The sequence below is a fragment of the Callithrix jacchus genome, chromosome 5 (genome assembly GCF_049354715.1).
Source record: "Callithrix jacchus isolate 240 chromosome 5, calJac240_pri, whole genome shotgun sequence".
NCBI classification, from domain to species: Eukaryota; Metazoa; Chordata; class Mammalia; order Primates; family Cebidae; genus Callithrix; species Callithrix jacchus.
The window spans coordinates 77,847,084-77,870,502 of record NC_133506.1 but is presented as its reverse complement, the minus strand read 5'-3'; the positions used below and the strand labels follow the sequence as shown (position 1 = coordinate 77,870,502).

Sequence of the window (23,419 nt, the reverse complement as noted above, 5' to 3'; positions counted from 1 at the left end):
GGGATACGATTCACATGTCATATGATTCACTAATTTGAAGTATATGATTCAACAGTTTATTAGTGTATTCACAGAGTTGTGCAATGTTACCACAATCAATTTTAGAACATCTTCATCATCTCACAAAGAAACTCTGTACCCATGAGCAGGCACTCTCCATTTCCCCTGTGCTCCAGCTCCAGGCAACCAATCTTTCTGTTTCTATAGATTTGCCTATTCTGTATATTTCATGTGAATGGAATCATATATGTGTATTTGTTTTTTAAATAAAGGCAAGGCTGGGATGGCTCATGCCTGTAATCCCAGCACTTTGGGAGGCTAAGGTACAAGATCACAAGGTCAGGAGTTTGAGACCAGCCTAGTCAATATGGTAAAACCCCCTATCTACTAAAAATACAAAAATTAGCCAGGCATGGTGGCACGTGACTGTAGTCCCAGCTACTCGGGAGACTGAGGCAAGAGAATCACTTGAACTCGGGAGGTGGAGGTTGCAGTGAGCCGAGATGGTGCCATTGCACTCCAGCCAGGGTGACAGTGCGAGACTGTCTCAAAAAACACACACACACAAAACCAAATAAACAATAAAAACCCACTGGCTTCTTTCACTTTGCATAATGTGTTCAAGCTTTGTGTCTACTAGTAGCATGTGTTGGTACTTCATTCTTTTTATGGGTATCATATGCTATTGTATGAATGTAGCATATTTTATTTGTCCATTAATCAGTGGATAGATTGACATAAAGTGGTTTCTCCCCTTTGTTTTTATGAGTTATCCCATTTCCTCCCAATAAATTCCTTCTCTACTTATTGCTTGAAGCTAAATAACTGTAGCAGATCTAATTTTCTCTATAACTGCCCATATATAATGTATATTTCAGATGCAGTGTCCCTAGGGTTTAGGTAGCACTCAGCCCTGTGTGTCATTCCACTTCTTTACAGGACTTTCAATGAAGCAGGCTGGGTGTAAACATCATGGCAGCACAGCAGAACTCATAGATAATTGAGTGTTTTGACTATTGATTCAACTGTCCCATTCTCACTCACTCAGAGGGGTCCACCCTACCAAATGTCCCAAGAGAAAAGCTCATGGCCAACAGCAGAACACACCCCCACCCTATGCAGAAGTATGAAATCACAGAAATCCATTTTTATTTTTAATCCTTGTAGCTTCCTCTCAATAAACCATTCTTCCACAACCACAATGCTTTTATCCTCTTTCTTCCCCGATCTCTCAACTTCCATTCTCATAGAAGAATCTTCAGTGTGAGTTTGAATCTTTTCATTCCTTCTTAACAATCAAATTTGCTCTTAGGATTCTAGTGTACCCAAAGAGCACCCTGTTAATGGCAAGGCATTTGACCCCAGTTTGTTACATCTATATAATGGGAGGTAGGGTGGTTGGACAGGCCAGTGGTGTTTCTTCTTCTTCTTCCTTTTTTTTTTTTTTTTGACATGGAATCTTGCTTTGTCACCAGGCTGGAGTGCAGTGGCACGATCTCAGGTCTCTGAAACCTACACCTCCTAGATTCAAGCGATTCTCCAGCCACAGCCTACCGATTAGCTGAGACTACAGGCATGCGCCACCATGCCCAGCTAATTTGTGTATTTTTTTTTTTTCAGTAGAGACAGGGTTTCACTATGTTGATCAGAATGGTCTTGACCTCTTGACCTTGTGATATGCCTGCCTCAGCATCCCAAAGTGCTGGGATTACAGGCATGAGCTACCACACCCGGCTGCCAGTGCATTTCAACTTTTCTTAGCAGGAGAACCAATTCTTCAAGTGCTATCATAGGTGGAAGCCTAAAACAAGGTGAGAACAAGGAAGAGCTGCTCTGTTGTTTTTGTTTTTTAACTTAGAATACCTATGTCTGCCTTGCAAGGGCACCCCATGCTGGATGTGTTTGTAGACTGAATAACTTAGGTTTAAGGAAACCTGGTATTGGAGGAACAGGGAATGGATAACTCTTGGACAAGATCAACCCCTACAGTGGGGTTTTCTAAAACATGGGTACCGATTCACATGCTGGAAGTCTGAAGAAGGAATGGATCTGAAAAACATCTTGGAATTGAGAGAGATTAAAGAAACAAAATTACAGCTGGCAGTGTCCATAATATCACTTACTCTGGAAGGATGCTTCTCTATTGGACCAGGAGAAAAGTTAGATTTCATATGCAGTTGAAAATGTTATATGTTTTACTCAGTTGACAGACCTTTGTCTTTGAGTGAAGTCTGATGCAGCCACACAAACCTGTATGGTGGTGGGTGTAGGTGAGAAGGACAGAGCCATAAGCACAGCTTATCCTGCTCCACACTCCTCTCTCTGCTGTTTCCTGTGTGGAGGGTGCAGTCAGCTACCAAGGGGACTGCCTCCATCTGGGAATTCTGGACAGTAAGAAGCAGCAAGGAAGTACAATCTTCAGTGGTATGGAGGAGAGTAGGGAGACATGAACAACCAGAAGAACAAGCTGCTGGGCTGATGACTCAGGGAGGGCATGAGAAGAGAATCCTGTCTTCCTAATGGAAGAAGGTGTGCGAAGCTGATGCCACATGACATCCTAATCTATGCCTCAGTGCCTCTCCAGATTATCCCAAACCTTGGCACCCCAGCCCTGCATCAACCAGTCCCCAGCCCAATGAGGGATACTAACTTAGCAAATGCCCATTCCAGTCACAAAGGCTCCTGCGTGACAAGCTGCTCTGACATGAGGATGCTGCTCCTGTTAAGCCTCTTTCAAAAGCCTCGTGCTGTGCTGTGTGTGTTAGAACAGGCTTGGAAAGGGATAACACTTCTCCTGCTCTGTTTGTGTTCTTTGCTGTTCCAAAGTAAGAAGGATTCAGAATGAATGAGGCAACAGGGTTCACACCCTACCTCTGAGTAATGCTGTAGGTGCCTCTGGTTCTTATTATGCCCAGCTGCATCCAGAAATAGAAGTCTGTCAGTGTGCAGACACCATGAAGCCCAGGTCAGCCAAGGTAAAGGTGAGCCCTCATGCTGCCATAAGACATAAATAGGGGCCAGATGCAGTGGCTCATGCCTGTAATCCCAGCACTTTGGGAGGCCAAGGTGGGTGATCACAAGGTCAAGAGATTGAGACCATCTTGGCTGATATGGTGGAACCCCATCTAAATACAAACAATTAGCAGGGCGTGGTGGCAGGCACCAGTATGTCCCAGCTACTTGGGAGGCTGAGGAAGGAGAATTGCTTGAACCTGGCAGGTGGAGGTTGCAGTGAGCCGAGATCATGCCACTGCACTCCAGCCTGAGCGACAGAGTGAGAAAAAAAAAAAGACATAAATAGGGCTCTCTTGAGGCAGCCGTTATACTCCCTCTACTCCCTTCTCCATCTCCTCTTCAGTTATACATCAGTCAGGATAGGGTAGAATATGCTGGAGTAACAACCCCCCCCAAACCCCCAAGACTCCAAACAACAAAGGTTTATATCTTGTTCATGCTACATGTTCACTGTGGGTTGGTGGAAGGCAGGATGAGAGCATCTGCTCATCATAGTCCCTTAGAGACTCAACCTTATTGGTTCCATGCCAGGGGGCTCTGAAGGGTCTTTCAGTAAAACAGTGGATCCTGGAAGTAAGACTTCAATTCTACTCCCAACACATGGGCCACAACCAGTCTCATGGCCTCACCCAATCACAAAAGGGCCAGACACTGCAGTTCTCCTACAGACTCAGAGTAGGGAGAAGCAGAAATGTTTGAGAAATGGCCCTAATGATTGAGAAAGGGCAGAAAATCCAAGTCTGGCCCTAAGATTGAGAAAGGGCAGAAAACCCAAGAAATGGCCCTATGACTGATGGAAAGAATGTAGTTTTAGGGTAAGAAAAAGTCTGGGTTGTAATCTTAACTCTACCCTTCTTAGCTGTATGACATTTAGCAAATTATTGAAGTCTGTGATTCTCAGTTTTCTAACCTCAAAAATGAGGAAATACCTTCCTTGGGGCATCTACTGGTGTTCACCATAGAAAAAGGGTCATCGACAACTGTTAGTTCCCTTTCTTCCTTTTCCTATTCAAATACCTGATTGCAGGTAACTTTCTTGATGAACATGATTAGATAATCCCTTTCAACCTGAAGGCTAAATGCAGATAAAGATTAAAGTGTATTGGGTTTCTTTCCCCAACTCCTATGAGGGATATTTGAATTTTGATGAGCAAAAAGTTCAATTGGACAGATGGACTTTGAACACTATGGGATGAAACTTTCTGAAATGGCTCCTAACATTAACACCTGTGTGAAATGCTCTCCTATTGAATGTACCTAGTGACTTGCAAAAGTGGTGGAATGTCACTTCCGAGATTAGGGTATAAAAGACCATGACTTCCATCTTTTTGGTATTCTCTCTACCTAGCCTTTTCTCTTGACCACTTTGATGATGTGTCAGAGGGGCCCATGTGGCAAGGAACTGAGGGCAGTGTCCAGATAACAAATGGCAAGGAACTGAGATTCTCAGTCCAACAACCCACAAGGAACTAGATCCTGCCAGCAAACATGGAGTGGATTTGAAAGTGGATCCTTCCCCAGTTGAGCCTTCAGAAAACTGTGGCCCCAGCAATTGTGATTGCAGCCCTGTGGGAAACCATGATCCAGAGGCACACAGTTAATCCATGTCCAGATTCCTGATCCTGAGAAACTGTGAAATCATAAATGTGTGTTGCTTTAAGCCACCAAGTTTTAAAATAATTTGTTATGCTGCAATAGATAACTAATACAAACACTACTGAATGCCAAGCATTCTGCTTAATGCAGTAGCCACAGATGGGTAGAACACATCCCTGCCTTAAAGAGACAACCTTGCTGCCACCACCCATTGCTCTTACTCAGCCTCCCTCCTTTAAACAAGGACATACCTTGCATTAAATCTGGTGTGGCCATGCTCAGAGTAGGCCTTTTCAGGACATACATGTTTCTCATTTGACTTCAAATTTCCTCATAGTGAACTCTACCTTAGCTGTTATAAAAGACTGAGCACAACCACATTTCTCATCTTTATTCAAATCCTTGGATCAGAGACAATCTGGTGTGGAGCTTAAAAATCACAGATTCTGTCGTCAAGTTTGTTCCCATCACTAATTAACTGTGTGTCTTTGGGAAAGTTAACTCACCTCACTGTGCTTCAGCTTTGTTGTATGTAAAAGGGGATGAAATAGTGTAGGAGAGTAAAATGTGCATAGTGTAAAGAGTGTAGCCCAGCAGCTAGGAGATGGGTAAGTGCTTAATAGATGTCAGCTGTCACTAATCTCAGACTTCATGCTTCATTCTACAGGCAGAGTGTTTGTCTGGTGAGTGTCTATACTCTTTCAGTGCTATTCTAGTCTCAGCAATTACACGCCATCTAAATTAGTAGACTAGGGGCAGCTGGAGCCATGATTCAGTTCAACACTCTGAGCTGTCCCCTCGCCTCCACCCAAGAACAGGGTGCCATGAATCCATGCCAGGACATTGCATGTGGAGGGATTTTATTTTTATTCATGTGGTAGACTTGGGTTTTCTGCCCTTTTCACCTCTTTTTGTCCCTTAGACCACTCACCTTTTGCAGGAAGCAAGTCCTTTAGCACATTCATTCACCTAAGTAATGTCATGAACACAGCCCCTTAGAGGCATGTTGTGCAGAGGATATTTTAAGTTCATTAACTAATTAGTTTAATTAACTTGAGGATGTTTCACCCTGAGCAGTGAGGGTCTAAGGTGGGACAGGACTGGCCAGTGCAGCACTGAGGGTACCAGCATAATAGGTTTGGATAGAAACTGGAAGAATAAAACTTAGGCTGGAAGACGAAGAAGTGGACAAGGAAAGAGGAAAATATATGAAAGAGGGGTTTTGCTGGGTGTCTTTGACTTAAAGGCAACCAGAGTGAAACTTCAGACAAGTTTTGCATTATCCCCAGGGCTCTGGGGCACATTCCTAATCTGTAAGTGTAACACGAGGTTGTTCTGGTCATGTCTTTCCAGTCCCTACAGGGGTGGAAACAGGATGGCAACATGATGTTATTGTTTTATGCAAAGAAGGGGTGTGGGAAAAAAAAGATGGAGAAGGTGAGAAAATGAAGGTGGAAGATCTGGAATTTCTGGGTCAATTGATAAAGATGGCAGGATACAGAAAGGCTTTTCTAGTCCTCCCCAACTTGCCATATGGTACCCTCCCCCTGCCCAATTTCCAGAATTATTTAACACCATGAGTCACATCCAACAAATATTTGTGGCTCATCAATCATGTGAAAGTATCTCTATTTACTCTAAATTTATTAAGATATGTATTTAGACAGATTAAGTTTTGAGAGTGGTTCAAAAATAAATATAATTTTTTCTTGCAGTGCCGTGAAGATAAAATGGTTTACAGAATCTCACATTCTATTTCTGACAGAGGTGCTCTGGGCAAAGTTGTTACTTGACTTACAGAGCACCATTCTCTGTAGGTGTGTACTGCACCTGTCATCTCTTGCTAAGGCATCATGTTCTACCTTCTACAAATCTATTTAACTTCCTCTTAAATCACTTACTTTTCATTTTTGCTATTGGGGAATATCACATGTTTCATACTTGCCATGACTATTCTCTGTAATTCCAGTTAGAACTGCCTTTGATTGACACTAAAGCAACATCTTTCAAGCTAAATAAGCTCCTGCGTATAGTTCATGAATGCTAGAATTGTGGTTAACAGATATTTATTCTTACATGGCTCCTTTCTATGCTTAGAATGCTCGGCACTTTTAGGATTTCCCTCTCACCTTCTGTCATTGTAAAACAAAAAAAGACTGAAATTCTTAGATTGTTCTTCTTGGAAGGTCACTCATGTTTTTGCTGGTGTGGTGAACATTTGTTTTTGCCATGTAATAACCATGCATCCGCTTTCTGGTAATCACTTCCTGGTACCCTTGTGGGAAGTAACACCCACCCTTACTCTTAGCTTATATGGCTGAGGTGAAGTTGTGCCTAATCCACAGTGGGAGCATGTTCAAAGCTCAAGTTGATCAGTGCATAGATCTCCCCTATCAAAACTAGTGAGATACAATGGGTGTTGCACTGGGGCTTCAGGGGAAGAGATTTTGCTTTTCTTGCAGTATAAAAACCTTAGGGGATTTAAGGACTGGAGCTGCCATTGCCATCTGGCTACAACCACCATCTGGCTTATCACATGATGCTGGAGAAGAAAGCCAATGTAACCAAAGACACAGTACAAAAGATTTTAAAAAATACCTGTGGCTCATCATGGTATTTTTGAGCTCCAAATCTAGTGATGCCCAAAATTGGATGTAGCCCTGAGGTTTTCGTCTTACACAAACCAATCATTTTTCATTTTAATTAAGCCAATTTGGGCTGAATTCCCTGTCACCTGAAGCCAAAGGAATTCTTACTGATACATTCATGAAAAGGCATTTTTATGTCTGAAAATGTGGCTATCTGAAAAATCGAAGGCAGAGGAGCAAAAGCTGGAAATGGAAAGGATGTTGTAGAATGACTACTGCCAACTCTATTGACTATTAAATGAGGAAGCTGAGGGCCAGGGAGGGTGCCTGTGTTCACAGAGGCACTTAGTGGTAGAGGAGAACATGACCTATATTGACCATGCCGTTCTCTTTGTCACTTCTTCCCACTAAGATTGGAATGGGCTTTCATTTTCTACAAGGGTGACCTTTCTGGTTTGGTTCCACCTACCCTGAAGAACTCACCATGCTGAGTTACCTCTTTTGTCCTTCTGCTTCTCCTTTGCTTTTTTCTCTCTCCTATTTGATGTAGATTTATTTCTTTAAAAATTTTTATTTTGAAATATTTCAAACACATATTATAGAAAGAACAGAAAATCACAGACACCATGTGCCTATATCTAGATTTAACAAATGTTAATATTTTGCCATTTCCCCAGTTTTCTTGTTTAAAAAAAAGAGAAGACATTTCAGTTACAGCTGAAGTCCCACTGCTTTTCCCTTCCCGTCTGCTTCCCTTCTATCCTATCCAGCAGTAACTGCTATCTTAAGTGTGATTGTATTTTTCTTAATCGTGCTTTGCACTTTAAATCATAAACAGCAGATACTTCACTATTGGGCTTTATAACTGTAGGCCAATACTATTGTACAGACCCTGTTGCAGCTTCCTTTTCTTGGTGTTATGTTTGAGATTTATTTATGTTGATGGAGGTAGATGTCTCAGTCTTTGAGTTATGATGTATCAGTTTTGTCATATCTCATGAATGATAGTTTAGCTGGTTATAGACTGATGGTTGACGGTAGTTTTATATACAAAATCCTATGTTGGTGGTAACCTTGCCTCATCACAGCATCATCTGGCACTATCTTGTATATTGAGAAGCCTGCTGCCAGTCTGAATTTATTTCTGTGTAAGAAACTTATCATTAATTTCTACCTGCTTTAAAATGCTACATGTGGGTCCAAGTTGGTCGCTTCCCTGCGCCAGAGTGAGCAGTAGCCAACATGTCAGGGTGGGAGTCCTATTACAAAACTGAGGGCGATGAAGAAGCAGAAGAACAGGAAGAGGAGAACCTTGAAGCAAGTGGAGACTACAAATATTCAGGAAGAGATAGTTTGATTTTTTTGGTTGATGCTTCCAGGGCTATGTTTGAATCTCAAAGTGAAGATGAGTTGACTCCTTTTGACATGAGCATCCAGTGTATCCAAAGTGTGTACATCAGTAAGATCATAAGCAGTGATCGAGATCTCTTGGCAGTGGTGTTCTATGGTACTGAGAAAGACAAAAATTCAGTGAATTTTAAAAATATTTACGTCTTACAGGAGTTGGATAATCCAGGTGCAAAACGAATTCTAGAGCTTGACCAGTTTAAGGGGCAGCAGGGACAGAAACGCTTCCAAGAGCTGATGGGCCACGGATCTGACTACTCACTCAGTGAAGTGCTGTGGGTCTGTGCCAACCTCTTTAGTGATGTCCAGTTCAAGATGAGTCATAAGAGGATCATGCTTTTCACCAATGAAGACAACCCCCACGGCAATGACAGTGCCAAAGCCAGCCGGGCCAGGACCAAAGCCGGTGATCTCCGAGATACAGGAATCTTCCTTGACTTGATGCACCTGAAGAAACCTGGGGGCTTTGACATATCATTGTTCTACAGAGATATTATCAGCACAGCAGAGGATGAGGACCTCAGGGTTCACTTTGAGGAATCCAGCAAGCTAGAAGACCTGTTGCGGAAGGTTCGCGCCAAGGAGACCAGGAAGCGAGCACTTAGCAGGTTAAAGCTGAAGCTCAACAAAGATATAGTGATCTCTGTCGGCATTTATAATCTGGTCCAGAAGGCTCTCAAGCCTCCTCCAATAAAGCTCTATCGAGAAACAAATGAACATTTGGACATTTAATACAAGTACAGGCGGTTTGCTTCTGCCTAGCGATACCAAGAGGTCACAGATCTATGGAAGTCGTCAGATTATACTGGAGAAAGAGGAAACAGAAGAGCTAAAATGATTTGATGATCCAGGTTTGATGCTCATGGGCTTCAAGCCCGTGGTAATGTTGAAGAAGCACCATTACCTGAGACCCTCCCTGTTCATGTACCCAGAGGAGTCTCTGGTGATTGGGAGCTCAACCCTGTTCAGTGCTCTGCTCATCAAGTGTCTGGAGAAGGAGGTCGCAGCACTGTGCAGATATACACCCCGGAGGAACATCCCCCCTTATTTTGTGGCTTTGGTGCCCCAGGATGAGGAGTTGGACGACCAGAAAATTCAGGTCACTCCTCCAGGCTTTCAGCTGGTCTTTTTACCATTTGCTGATGATAAAAGGAAGATGCCCTTTACTGAAAAGATCATGGCAACTCCAGAGCAGGTGGACAAGATGAAGGCTATTGTTGAGAAGCTCCGCTTCACATACAGAAGTGACAGTTTTGAGAACCCCGTGCTGCAGCAACACTTCAGGAACCTGGAGGCCTTGGCCTTGGATTTGATGGAGCCTGAACAAGCAGTGGACCTGACATTGCCCAAGGTTGAAGCAATGAATAAAAGACTGGGTTCCCTGGTGGATGAATTTAAGGAGCTTGTTTACCCACCAGATTACAATCCTGAAGGGAAAGTTACCAAGAGAAAACACGATAATGAAGGTTCTGGAAGCAAAAGGCCCAAGGTGGAGTATTCAGAAGAAGAGCTGAAGACCCACATCAGCAAGGGCACACTGGGCAAGTTCACTGTGCCCATGCTGAAAGAGGCTTGCCGGGCATATGGGCTGAAGAGTGGGCTGAAGAAGCAGGAGCTGCTGGAAGCCCTCACCAAGCACTTCCAGGACTGACCAGAGGCCGCGCACCCAGCCGTCCTTCCACAGTGTGGCCAGGCTGCCTGGCCTTGTTCTCAACCAGTTAAAATGTGTTTCTCCTGAGCTAGAAAGAGTCTACCTGACAGAAGTCGAGGGACTCTATGTTTTTGAGGCTTTCTGTTGCCATGGTGATGGTGTAGCCCTCCCACTTTGCTGTTCCTTACTTTACTGCCTGAATAAAGAGCCCTAAGTTTGTAAAAAAAAAAAAAATGCTACATGTGATTTTGGCTTTGGTTATTTCACTTCCTACATGATCATTCATCAGTGTTGAAAAGTACTTTACCATCATCTATTTAAAGACTGCTTCTTCCATATTTTCTTTGTGTTCTTTGATTCTTAAACTCTTATCAGACATATATGAGGTCTATACATTCTTCTAAACCATTTGGCCTAATCCTTTCCTTTATACTTGCTTGCTGCTTTGCAGTCTAATTTCTTCACATTTATTTTGCAACCTACTAATTCTTTCTCCAGGAGTGTTTGATCCATTACTTAATCTATCCTTTGGGTTTTTAATTTTATTTACTACTTTCCCCATATCTAGTTGTTGTATTTGGTTCTTTTTCAAAGTTACTGTTTTTTATAGAATCTTTATTTTTTAATTAATAGCTTGAATCCCCTTCTTTACATTTTTATTGAATTACAATTCCATAATTTAAAATATACTTTTTATGTTCTTTTTCAGATTCTTCTGTTCAAGTGCTAGAAATCTTAATTATTTTGTAATTTTGGTGGCTGTATGGTGAACTGATCTTTTGTGGAATGTTCTTTTTTCTTTCAGAGATTCTATGGCTTGCCTTTCTAGTATATTTCTGCTTTTGCTACTACTGAACACCCTGGGAATATCACTGTCAAAGAATCAATGTTTATGATTTCTTTTATGATATATTTTCACCTTGACCTTGATGGTTTCTTGACAGTATAAAAAACAGACTTTAGACCTCTAAGAAATGTAGCCCTGGATTTGATTTCTAGAAAAGAAAACTTCCCCCAAACAGATGCAGTTAGAGAGAGCTCTTACTTATCAGTGCCTTGCGCTGATAGCTGCATATATGTTATATAGAAATGCAGTCCTTGGAGGGTTCTTATTTATTGCTTCCCAATTTTCTCAGGTCCAAAATTTTGTGTACTTTATGTGGGAGATACATAAAATCTAACCCTGTAGATTACTGGCATCAAATGCACTCACTGTTTTTATAGCTACAAAACCCATTAATCTATTTACTGGTCTGGTTTTAATTTCCTCTTTCCCCCCGCTGGAATCTAGGAATTTCCCCTTCTTTCTTGTGACTCTAACTATGCATTTTAATCTACCCAGCAATTTTTGGAGTGCATAGGTTAAGGGATTTCAAGTTATCTTGGTGAATCTGACATGACTCATGTTCCTTCCTGGATTCCCTTGGCCATGTTTTTCTGTTGAGGCTACTGACAAGTCTCTGTGAAATCTGTGATGATCTCCCAGCCTGCATGTAACTTTTTCTGTTTTGAGACAGAGTCTCCCTTTGTCACCCAGGCTAGAGTGCAGTGGTGGGATCAAGGCTCACTGCCACCTCTGCCTCATGAGTTCCATTGATTCTCTCTGCCTTAGCCTCCTGAGTAGCTGGGACTACAGGCGTGTGCCATCACACCCTGTCATTTTTTTTTTTTTTTTCAGATGGAGTTTCATTCTTGTTGCCCAGGCTAGAGTGCAATGGCATGATCTTGGCTCACCACAACCTCCACTCCCAGGTTCAAGCAATTCTTCTGCCTCAGCCTCTGGTATAGCTGGGATTACAGGCACCTGCCACCATACCCACCTAATTTTGTGTTTTTAGTAGAGATGGGTTTTCTTCATGTTGGTCAGATTAGTCTTGAACTCCTGACCTCAGGTGATCCACCCGCCTCAGCCTATCAAAGTGCTGGGATTACAGGCGTGAGCCACTGTGCCTGGCCAATTTTTTTGTTTGTTTGTTTTTTAATAGAGATAGGGTTTTATCATGTTGTCCAAGCTGGTCTTGAACTCCTGACCTTAAGTGATCCACCCACCTCGACCTCCCAAAGTGCTGGGATTATACGCATGAGTCACTGCATCCTGCCTGGATGTACTCGTGTAGGTACAGGGGGTATGTCTCCATCTTGGGCTCTGAGCCCTCCTTCCTGGTGTTCCACTGGCTTAGCTGACTGGCCTCTGTAGTGGCTTGTCTAGATCCCTCAAGTCCCTCACAGGCTTGGTCTTGTACCTCCCTGTACATCCCTCTTCCCTCTCACTTTTGTGGCTCTGGAGGCATGTGACAGCTATGGGGCTCTCTTGACACATGCAGTTCCTTGCCCTGCCAGCCCAGTCAGGGTGCAGGTGGAGAGAATGGGAATGCCACTGCTTGCTTTCCTCACAGGCTTAGCTCAGCCTGAGAGTGTGGCTTGTGTCACAGGTGCTAGCCTCACTATCCTGGGATCTGGCTTCCCAGGTGGCTGCTGGAGAGGCTAGGAGGTAGACCCAAAAGTGCAAGAGAGGTGATGTCACACCGAATACATTTGGCCAAAGAGGGACAAGAGCTGGCATAATAATTCTTTTCTCCTTCCCTAAGAGGGACTATTCAGGCATGCAGTGGTTTCAGGCAGCCTCTTTCAAAGCATCCTGAGAAACCGAGCAACCAGCTATGCTTATTAAAGAAGCTGTGAGATAACCCTTTCAATTTGCTCTCCTGCCTTTCGTGACTCACTCCTATTTTTTACTATACTGTGGCTTTTCTGGAGTTGTACTCCCCAATATACTCTTAACACCTAAGAATCTGCCTCAGGCTTCATTTGCAAAGAAACTCAGGCTAGGATTTGCTGTCTTACGAAATCCTGTAACTCCTCTTTGTTTCTAAGCAGGCAGCAACTGAGAAAAGACAGAAGGCCTCTGAGAGAAAAGTGTTGGTTCCATTTTTATTTTATATGGATGTCAACCTTGAACAGACTCTCAAAGCTTCCACACTTTCTACCTCATGGCTGCATCATATATTGGTGCTGGATACAGGTAAAATGGAGGCGGTGAATGTAAATGGCTTGTAGTACAAGACCTAGGCAGTGCTGGAGGGAGCCAGCCTCTAGATTCATGGTATGAGCTGTAAGTCCTTGAACTGTACAACCCCTTCTTTGGTTTACATAATAAATTTTAACAGTAGACATTGATGGGCCCAAGAAATCCCCCTGGTGCTGTTATTTCCTCTTTCTTTTTGTTGAACAAATTATCTTTTTCAGCCATGCCTCTGCTGAATCTGCAGGATTCTTCTGATAGTAATCTTTGTTTTAAATTTAAGGCTCTCTAAAATTTCATTGTGAAAACAATTTTCCTTAACACAGTGCTTTATCACTTGAAAATGTTATATGGAAACATTTAATCATAAAATCTCAGACTATGAGAGGTAGAGGAATGCTACCATAGTACAGGGTATACAGGAGAGATTCAATATCCACTACAAGACTGAACAAACTTAAACGAAGGCACATATAATGGTGAGAGGTCTAGGAAACTGTGAATGAGGAGGAATGGGCTTCAGTCCCACCAGCCATAATCTGTGTCTCTTGAACAGGCCATTTAACCCATACAGTCCTGAAATGAATCTCTGAGTGCCCTTTCTTTCCTGTGAGGAAGACTCCCAAGAAAGGTAAGAGACAGACTCCTACCTCCTGCTATGGAAGCCGGGAAGGGTCAGACATACTCTCTCTTAGCATCATGGCAACCATGGTGCAGGCAGGTCATCTAATCTTAGCCAATTGGCTGGTTCCCCCCAGGACTTTGAATTTAGAGCTAGTGTTCCTATCAGGCAAGTAGTCATTTGAAATTCACTTGGATAGTGGCAGTATCATCTCCTTTGGGACCAGTGGTGGTGACAATGGGGCCAGCTGCTGGAATAGCAGTGCCCAACCTCATCCTTCCTGTGCCATGCTACAATTTAGTTCTGGCCCCCTTCCTTCTATGTGATGCCTGCATCTTTTTGAACCTGGAATTTCAGTATTGCCATGGAGCCTGTGACCTGTGTGGTATTCTAATAAGCGCCTTTGCTGCTTAACTTAGAGTTAGTTTCTCTTGTACGAACAAAAAAACCCTACCACTGGAAGATCTAAAATTTCTCTTGTGTTCATAAAATCCTACACACTGCTGTGCAACTCTTTGGAGACTGCAAAGTACTTTTATACTCATGGTCATATTTCATCCTCCACATAACCATGTGGGAATGCTTTATTCAATGTTTTACATGAATAGGAGCAAATGAAGATCACAGGGATTGGTGGCCTTCTTAATGTTACAAAACCAGTCCAGTGGGGGCAGGGCTTGTGCCCAGATATACATTTTTGGTTGTTTTTTTTGAGATGGTGTCTCACTGTTGCCCAGGCTGGAGTGCAGTGGTGCAATCTCGGCTCACTGCAACCCCCACCTTCTGAGTTCAAGTGATTCTCCTGCCTCAGCTTTTCAAGTAGCTGGCATCACAGGTGCCTATCACCACACCCAGCTACTTTTTATATTTTTAGTAGAGACAGGGTTTCACCATGTTGGCTAGGCTGGTTACGAACTCCTGACCTCAGCCAATCCACCTGCCTTGGACTCCCAAAGTGCTGGGTTTATAGGCATGAGCCACCACACCTGGACTCTTGTACTTTTTTAATTTCACCATTGAAACCATGGCTGGGTTCGGATGAGATTATGAACATAAAACTGCATTCTAACTTGAAGAGAACTGTATGATTGTTATTGCTGGTCAAGGTCATCCAGGGAGAAAGTGGCAGAAATGGAATGCAAAGGACGATCTTTCCAATCCTAGTCAAGTGTCACTTCTATTATTCTGTATCCCTTCCTGACAAAGGAATACTTTCATCTAATTAAATGTACAGTTTACCTTTTTGGGGTACTTATTTTTACAGGTGGTTTTGGGATAGGTACAAGACATTTCTGGCTATCTTTAAATAACTCAAGAAATCTTTGCATGGTGTTTTTAAGAGCCACACAAAAGCATTTCCACTGCTACCCTAAACTACTATTGATCCACTCAAGATAATCTAGCTACAACAGAAACTTAACCACATCTATTAAGTGAATTTATAACATTAGATAATTTTTTCTAATTATCCCCAACACCTTCCAAATTGTTCTAAAACTTTTCCCTTCTCAGTGCCGATTTCTCCTGCACTTTCTTCTTGTTAAACCTAGTGACTTAATCACACATTCTTGACATTCCTGGCAGCCTCTCATCTTCCAGTGGAAAGAACAGACTAGATTAGTTTCTCAGGCAATGCCAGGTAAGCAGAGGAATCGAGAGACAGGCAGCACCCCAATTAGTACAAACTGCTGAGCAGATGGAAACGGAATAGAAATAAAATGATCTCCACTGACTGTACAAGACCCAAATAACTAAGAAAGAAAAGAACAAGTTCATTTTAAACACAACAATGTGATGGCAGCAGTAGGCAGCTGGAGGTGGCAGGGCAAGGTGATTCCTTTTGCATCCGCCTTTTCAGCAAACAAAATGACGGACAGTCTCATCCAGGGATAAGCTTATGCCGATGCAGGGAAGATGGGGATAGGGCAATGATAGTCATGATACCAAACTTGCATTTTGATAGTACTTTACAGTTTGCAAAGTGTAGTGAACAGAGTTACTGTCTCCCTTATATGTACAAGAAAATAGTCTCCAAGGTGTTAGTTAAGAGGGTCCCAAGCATCACATAGCCATTAAGTGGTGAAGCTAGGAATCAAGCCAAGTGCTGATGAGGGGCAAGGTACAGAATGAAAAAAGAAGGAAAAAAATAACAAAAAAGTAAGGAGAGATGACTGAGAAGGTAAGTGGGAAGAAATGTAACAAAGACATCTCTCATGACAACAAAATGGAGTGAAAAAGGTCACTGATAAAATATCCACCATGAGAACATGTCTTACCCTGTATGGCATGGAGACAGCTCCAGCCGAGTAGAGATAGGACAAACAATATACCATAAAAACTTAGATGCCAAGAAGCAATCCCTCATCAAACACTGGATCTATTACCTTGATCCTGGATGTTTAGCTTCCAAAACTGTGATAAATAAACATCTACTGTTTAAGCCATCAGGTCTACGGTATTTTGCTGTATCAGCTCAAACTCACTAAGGCAAACATAACAGAGGCCATCTCCTAAGAAATATAGTTTGGGAAACACTAACCTGTTAGGTAATACCAAAATCCTACAGCAAAATAACAACAACAACAAATAATAATAACAAGGAAACATAGAAAAATCCACAACAAAGCCCAGACCTATAAATGAAGTTTAATAGACATAAGTGGCACAGTGAATGAACACCTTCATTATCTTGTTTACACCTTTTAAAATTATCAATAATTGTCTGGCTTAAGTAATGTATTCTACTTCATTAAACAACACGATGGTCATTAGAGCTTGTGAGTAACTGGAAATTCATTTGAGTTTTAATTATTTTGGCTCTCACATAGAGACATAAGCCCAGTGAGTCAAGACTGTCAGGGGATACTTATGAAGCCTAAATTATATTTTAGGTTCATTTATAATTACTTTCACACCATGGATCATACATAAATAGAACATGGTATGTTCTAATGGTCAGAACCAAGGGCTTGAAGTCAGATGGAGGTGAATTTCCTGATTCTCCAAATGAAGATACCTAACTTTTCAACTATCTGTGCCTCAATTTCATCAGATATAAAATGGGGATATTTCCTACTTCGATGGACTGTATGAAGATTAAATTAGATCATATAAAATGCTTAGCATACTACCAGAACACATAATAATGCTAAATAAATCCTATTATTTAGTGAACTTTGGATTATGAGTTCATTCATTTTTTTTTTTTTTTGTAAATAATAACCTTCTTTAGCCTCAGAATATATATAGTCACTAAAATGCCAATGTGGCCAGCAAGTTTCTGCATCCAGACTGATATTCACCTACATGTCATTCATAAATCATTTGGCTTTCAAGTAAAAATCCTAAGGGGGAGTATTATTATATGTGGGTGTTTGAAGGTCTCCTTTCATACCTTATCACAGAGTGTGTTTCTGATGACAGCTACAAAAACTACAGGGAAGCAAAGCAGCCACTCTGTACTCATCTGTACTTTGCAAGGGCTTACCGTGACTGACATTTCAATGGCAGGGAGCAGCAGGGAAAGAAAAGAAGCATAGTTTCTCTATCTCTTAAGCTCCTTTAATGCCTCCTCAGATACCCAGTGCCCTTCTGAGGGCTGCCCTGGGTCAAGATGAATGCTTCTCAGGATATGCCAATAGGAGTGAAGCAGAGCTGAGGTTTCTGAGAGTCTGGTAGGGATATTTGTCCAAGAACTTTCTTAGCAACGTCAAGAATGAAAGTTAAGTATTATGGTAGATACTGCAGAGTGGTGTGTCCCAATACCCTTTTGCAGCACTTTTTTTTTTTCCTGGGTTGTCTTTTTTTAGGGTCTGGCAAAGATTTCAGAAAAAAGGAAGCAGGAGCAGGAGGAGAAAATGGAGTATAGAATAAAGATGAGGAAGGTATGAGGAGGAAAAGAAGGAAGAGAAGGAACAGTAGGGGAGAGGAGAAGGAGAAAGAGAAAAGGGGAGAGAATGAGGAGGAGGAGGAAAGGGGAGAGGAGAAGGAGGATGATGGGGGAGGAGGAGGATAGGGGAGAGGAGGAGGAAAAAGGAGAGGAGGAAAAGGAGGAGGATAGGGAAGAGAAGGAGAAAGAGGAAAGGGGAGAGGAGGAGAAGGTGGAGGGTAGAGGAGAGGAGGAGAGGGGAGAGGAGGATGAGGAGGAAAGGGGAGGGGAGGAGGGGGAGGAAAGGGGAGAAGAGGAGAAAGAGGAGATGGGAGAGGAGAAGCAGAGGAGGGAAAGGAGGAGCAATGGGAGAGGAGAAGAAGGAAAGGGAGAAGAGAAAGAAGAGGGGAGGAAGAGGAACTGGAGGAGGAGGAGAGAAGAGAATAGGAAAAGGTAGAAGGGAAGGAAGGAAGAGAAAGGGAAAGAAAAAAAAGCCCCCAACCTCCCAGTTTTAGTTTTGGCTGATAAGACCCCGGTAAATGGATGACCTCCATCTTCAGCCCTTTCTGCGTACACATCTCTCTGTGCTGTAACCATGCAGTGCCTCCCATCCGGAGGTGGGATCTATTTTTTCACCTCTTAAAAGCTGAGCTGGCCTTGTGACTTACTTCAGCCAATAGAAGGAGGCAATGCGACATTCTAGTTCTGAGGCTGACTCAAGAAGCAGAGCATGTCTCTGCCCTCTCTTGGAAACACTGCTGGGCTGCCAGCCACAACAAGCCCAAGTGAGCCTGTGGAGTGATGAGACACGTGGCCCTGGTGTCCCACTCACAGAGGCTGATCTACTCTGCCAACCTCCAAGAACCAAGCATAGCCACAAGAGAGAAGAACTGCCCAGCTGAGCCGGCCACACTGCCTCCCCATGTGGACAGTTGTTGTATGCCCCAGTTCTGGGGTGGTTTGTTACACAGCAGTAAAGAAGGGACTGAGAAACAGAAGCGGGTGTCTGGTGGTATTGACCTCCCTGTGTTCTGGCTCTTCCTTAAATGTCTGGGCAATGGCTTCTGAGCCTGAATGTCATAACTGAAGTTTCCAGCCATCAAGCAACTAAGGATGAGCACAGACATCTTGTTCTATGGGGCAGATAAGCTCTGTTAGTGGATGCCTGGTTTTCTGTTACTTGCAGTTCAGCACCACCCTGACTGAAATGAAGTATCATTGAAAGTCTGACTGTAATCTGTGATGGCAATTACAGAATGATATGCTGGAAGGAGATAGTGTCCTGGGATTTATAGGATCCAGGTGCATGCATTCACTCATTCCTGAGTGCCCATCTGCAGACCTGTGTGAGGAGGAAGCCACGTGGGTGGGAATTACAGCCTATGGGCTCTTATGGTTGCGAAGGCTGTGAGGAGTAGCCAAGCCCTACCTTTACCCCAGTAATCCCCTTTATGGCATCTCTGGTAGGACCCTCATTATAATGCAGCTCCTTCACTGATGTTAGAAAGTGACTTCCATTTAAGGCATAATCTGCTTACTTACTGCATGCATGCCCTGGCCACAGCCCGACTTTCTAGTGCTTCCCAGATTGTTCCTCAGAAGCCTGACTGCAGGTAAAGGAAAGAGAGGCCTCACCCAGGTTCAGGGGTGGTGGGGATGGTGGAAGGCACAGAGTGCCAGCCTATGAAACTAGTTCATAGAGGTTTAAGTGCTCTTCAAAATCATGTTTCATGTCAAGAATGCAAAAATGTAGGACAGTAACAGAATCTTGGTTGGTTTTAATATAAAAATCATATTTATATTTCCTACCAAGAAATAAATGTGGTCCTTGAGGGACCTTTGCCACATTTATTTGGTGGCTTCCATACCTTTACTCTGGAGGATATAACACTGTGCCATTTTCCCCAATAATAATAGTTATTTGCTGTTTATTTAACACGACAATATGCCAGTGTGTGAGGTACTTCCCTTTCACTATACTGCCATATAGTTCTCACAACAGCCCTAGTTGGTATCATTTTCTTCATAGTAAAGATGAAAAAATTAAAGTTCAGAGAGTTAAAATGATTTTTTTCAAGTACTCAAAGCCAGTAAAGTGGAAACCATATTTAAACCCAGTTCACAAAATCTTCAAAGCTCATCTTTTACACTACAACTTGCCATTAATAAGCAACAGCTTCACATTTTCAGAGACAACCTTTTTCTTATCTTCTCCAATATCCTTGGGGGAAAAGGAAACTAAAAGAAAACCACCTTACCCTTTCTAGAAAGAATCACAAATTGGTAGGAACCTATTGATTAGGGAAAATAGAAGGAAGGGGCCCATTTGAATATACCTATTAGAATCCTGAATGCACGTGTGTGGTCAATAAAACTCCAGGTACCCAGATGAAAATCTTAATCACATGCAGGGTCATAGTGGCAAGTTAAGGAAACAGATGATGTTCCTTAAGATGGAGAGGTTCTCCATGCCAGCCCTGGGCAGTCTGTGATACCCTTAGCCATCATTCTCAGCAAACTGACACAAGAGCAGAAAACCAAACACCACATGTTCTCACTCATAGGTGGGTGTTGAACAATGAGAACACATGGACTCAGGGAGAGGAGCATCACACACTGGGGGCAGTTGGTGGGGGTAGGGGAGGGACAGCAGGGGTGGGGAGAGATAACATGGGGAGAAATGCTGGATATAGTATACACCTAAAGTAAAATAAAATCAATAAATAAAAGAAGTAATTTTAGAAAACAATAAAATAAATGTGAGGGCCTTCAAAGCCAGTCTAGATTTCTAAAATACCTGATAGAGAGAAACTTAGTGAGAGAGAGAGCACGCATGAGAGAGAAGAAGTTAAATAGAATTGAGTTTTGCTTCGCCGTTTCCATCTATACCAAAAAACAGGTTAGAGCAGTGGTTCTTAGCTCTTACCCATGCAACAGAGCCACCGGACAAGCTGCTCAAACACATTTTCTGGCCCCTAACCTCAGATTTTCTGATTCAGTCGATCTGGGGTGGTAACGGAAAATTTGCATTTCTAGTTTGTTCACAGGTGACACTGGCCCAACAGGTCCAGAGACCACACTTTGACAGCCTACTAAGTCCTGAACTATTCCTGGAGCCAGCCAGATTATCAGGGAGTGGATGCGTGGGGCATCCTGGACCTAAGGGATAAATGGGGCAGACGGGCTAGCATCCATGTCCACTGGCAACACTTCCACATTGTCTGTCAGCTAGGTTATTGCAGGGCAGTTTATCAGTGTGATCCAATTTCATAACAAGGGCCAAGGGAAGAAGTTAGATTTTAGGATTTGATGTTACCCTAAAGCTAGCTCTAATTGGACCTGAATTCAAATACGAGTTCTGCCACTAATGCATATTTGGGTAAGTCACTTCATCTCTCTGAGCTTCCTTTTCCTCATCTGCACTCAGAAGGTCATAGTATCTACTTTGCAGAATTATTATGAGAATTAAAGAAAACAGGAGAAGAACCTGCTGGCACAAAATAGATGCTCAAGAATTGATATTGCTTCAGTGCACCGGGTAACTCATCCAACCTCCTCCAAGGGTTGTTGATTGAGGGTATTAATACTGGAAAGATGAGATCACAGCCAACTTGATTATTGCTTCTAGCTTGAGCCATACCCCAGGGACTATAGCTTCAGGGAGCCGAGTCTGGCTCAAAGAGCAATCAAAGAATCAGGGACAATGATTAGACTCCTGGAAGACTGGGAGGCATCTGGACTCACAACTCGTGGCTACTGCCAACAGAAGGGGATGAGGAGACCTGAACTCTTCTGCTTACACAAATAATTCTGTGAGCCTATGACTCTTGCCATTTTCTTTTCAGCTCCATATAAACCTTTCATCTTCATGCCTCTGAACTCAGGCAATGGAAAATGACCAAAGATGCATGTATCAGAAGCAACATATTAGGTCATACCAATGGTCTCCCCAGGCAAATTTTGGTGGCAGCACTAATCCAGGTAAGTGGTTGCTCTGGAACACTGATCTTTTGTAATATTACCTGTGTGTGATTCAGATGATATCCCAAGAATACCTAACTTTCTCAAACAGACACAACACTGTCATTTTCTAATACAGACAACACTACACAAGAGCCCTATGAACTAGAATAGTGATTCCTTCTGAGTTCCTTCTGTTTTATTCTAAATCTTGCATATGAATCCATACCAAATTTTTTTGGTGGGGGGAAGTGGGGAAAAGATAATTATAACTAGTATTCTGTACAGAAAAACATTGTAAAGGCAAGTTAGTTACTGTCTGATCTAATTAGATGTGTACCTTTTAGAAACTGTACTGGCTTCCTCAAAAAAAGAGAAGCTAAGTTATTTTAGACACTGCAGCTATAATGACACGATGATACATGGGTCTAGTGAGTAATTTTATCAAATTAATTATTTCAGAGAGGATAAATTTTTATGCTTGAAAAAATCATTTCGAGTTTTTAACGTTTTGATCTTTGTAACTAATTTTAGAGATCACACTGTGCCTGTTCCATTTGCTCTATGAGTTTTGCAACGTTCCCAGTCAAAAGCAATAACATTCGAATTTGACTGAAGCTCCGGTCTTTATAGTCTCTCGGTGTGTCCTATCACCCTGGTGATTAAAGTCAGTTGGTTGAATTAGCTTTCAGAATTTTCACAGTTTTAATATCATCACTTCAATAAGGCAGCTGTGAGCAAGGGGAATAGCTGAGCTCTTCAAGTAAGAAACACCTGAATTAATCACCAGCCTCCAACCACATCCCACCTGCCTTGATCAATGGACAAAGGACAGTTAGTACACTGTGGAGGTATTTTTCTGGGGTTGGTAATGAATAGATGGCTTTAATATCCCAGTAGTTTATGTCTAGCTCCTTACAATTTGGATGATACTTCATGCCTGCTACAGAACTACATTTCTAGGTAGCATTCATTAAGACATCCCTTGAGGACAAGACACTTAAATGATGTATTCTCTGCATCAATTTCAGTGAGGTCATATATTAAGAAGCATATTTTGATTAAATATCTTAATTATTTATGACAATGGTTCTCAAACTTTCATACACATCAGAACCACCTGGAGGGCATATTAAAACACAGACTTTTGATCCTCACCCCCAGAGCTTCTGATTCAGTAAGTCTGGGATAGAGCCCAAGAATGTGCACTTCTAACAAGTTTCTAAGGAATATTGATATGATGGTATGGGAGCCACACTTTGAGAACCACTGCTTTAGAGATACTGACACTATTTTTTTTTAATTAAACTGTAATGATTGCCCATGTGGCATAAGGAGGAATGAGAATGTAGAAGCTATTGTGAAGTTCTTATCTTGCTGACTTTTTTCAAAGACAAAGAGTCTGTTCTACTTCTCTTTAACAACATAGAGAACTTCGTTAAAAACACCATCTCTGGCTTCAGAGGTGGGAAGAGGCAGTGTGTTGGTCTGGTCCAGGGACATCAGATCATATTCATTTGACAGTGTCAGGGAAGAAATGACCATGCAAAAATATTGATTGGAACTCTTGGTTTTTCAAATGTGAGGTCACCAATGAAAACTCCAGTGATGAGGACAGATGCATTTCAAGGGCGGGTCCTTCAATGTGAGACAGGGAGCTCTCTCTCTAATATTCCTCATAAAGCCAAGG

The 23,419-nt window shown here is 42.4% G+C and overlaps 1 protein-coding gene, 1 long non-coding RNA gene and 1 pseudogene across 7 annotated transcripts in view; 2 read left to right on the top strand and 1 right to left on the bottom strand.

Annotated features, from left to right (window-relative positions):
* The window catches only part of SHISA6 (shisa family member 6), a 346,003-nt gene that overhangs the window by 149,564 nt on the left and 173,020 nt on the right, over positions 1-23,419 (bottom strand). The window lies entirely within an intron of this gene.
* The window catches only part of LOC144582583 (uncharacterized), a 240,194-nt gene that overhangs the window by 189,827 nt on the left and 26,948 nt on the right, over positions 1-23,419 (top strand). For both annotated transcript variants that reach the window (XR_013535591.1, XR_013535592.1), the window contains one exon: positions 21,615-21,750. This is a non-coding gene — a long non-coding RNA (uncharacterized LOC144582583). The remainder of the gene's footprint in view (positions 1-21,614; positions 21,751-23,419) is intronic.
* LOC103793060 (X-ray repair cross-complementing protein 6 pseudogene) lies at positions 8,396-10,491 on the top strand (annotated as a pseudogene). Its single transcript, XR_004743233.3, has one exon. The product of XR_004743233.3 is annotated as an X-ray repair cross-complementing protein 6 pseudogene (transcript).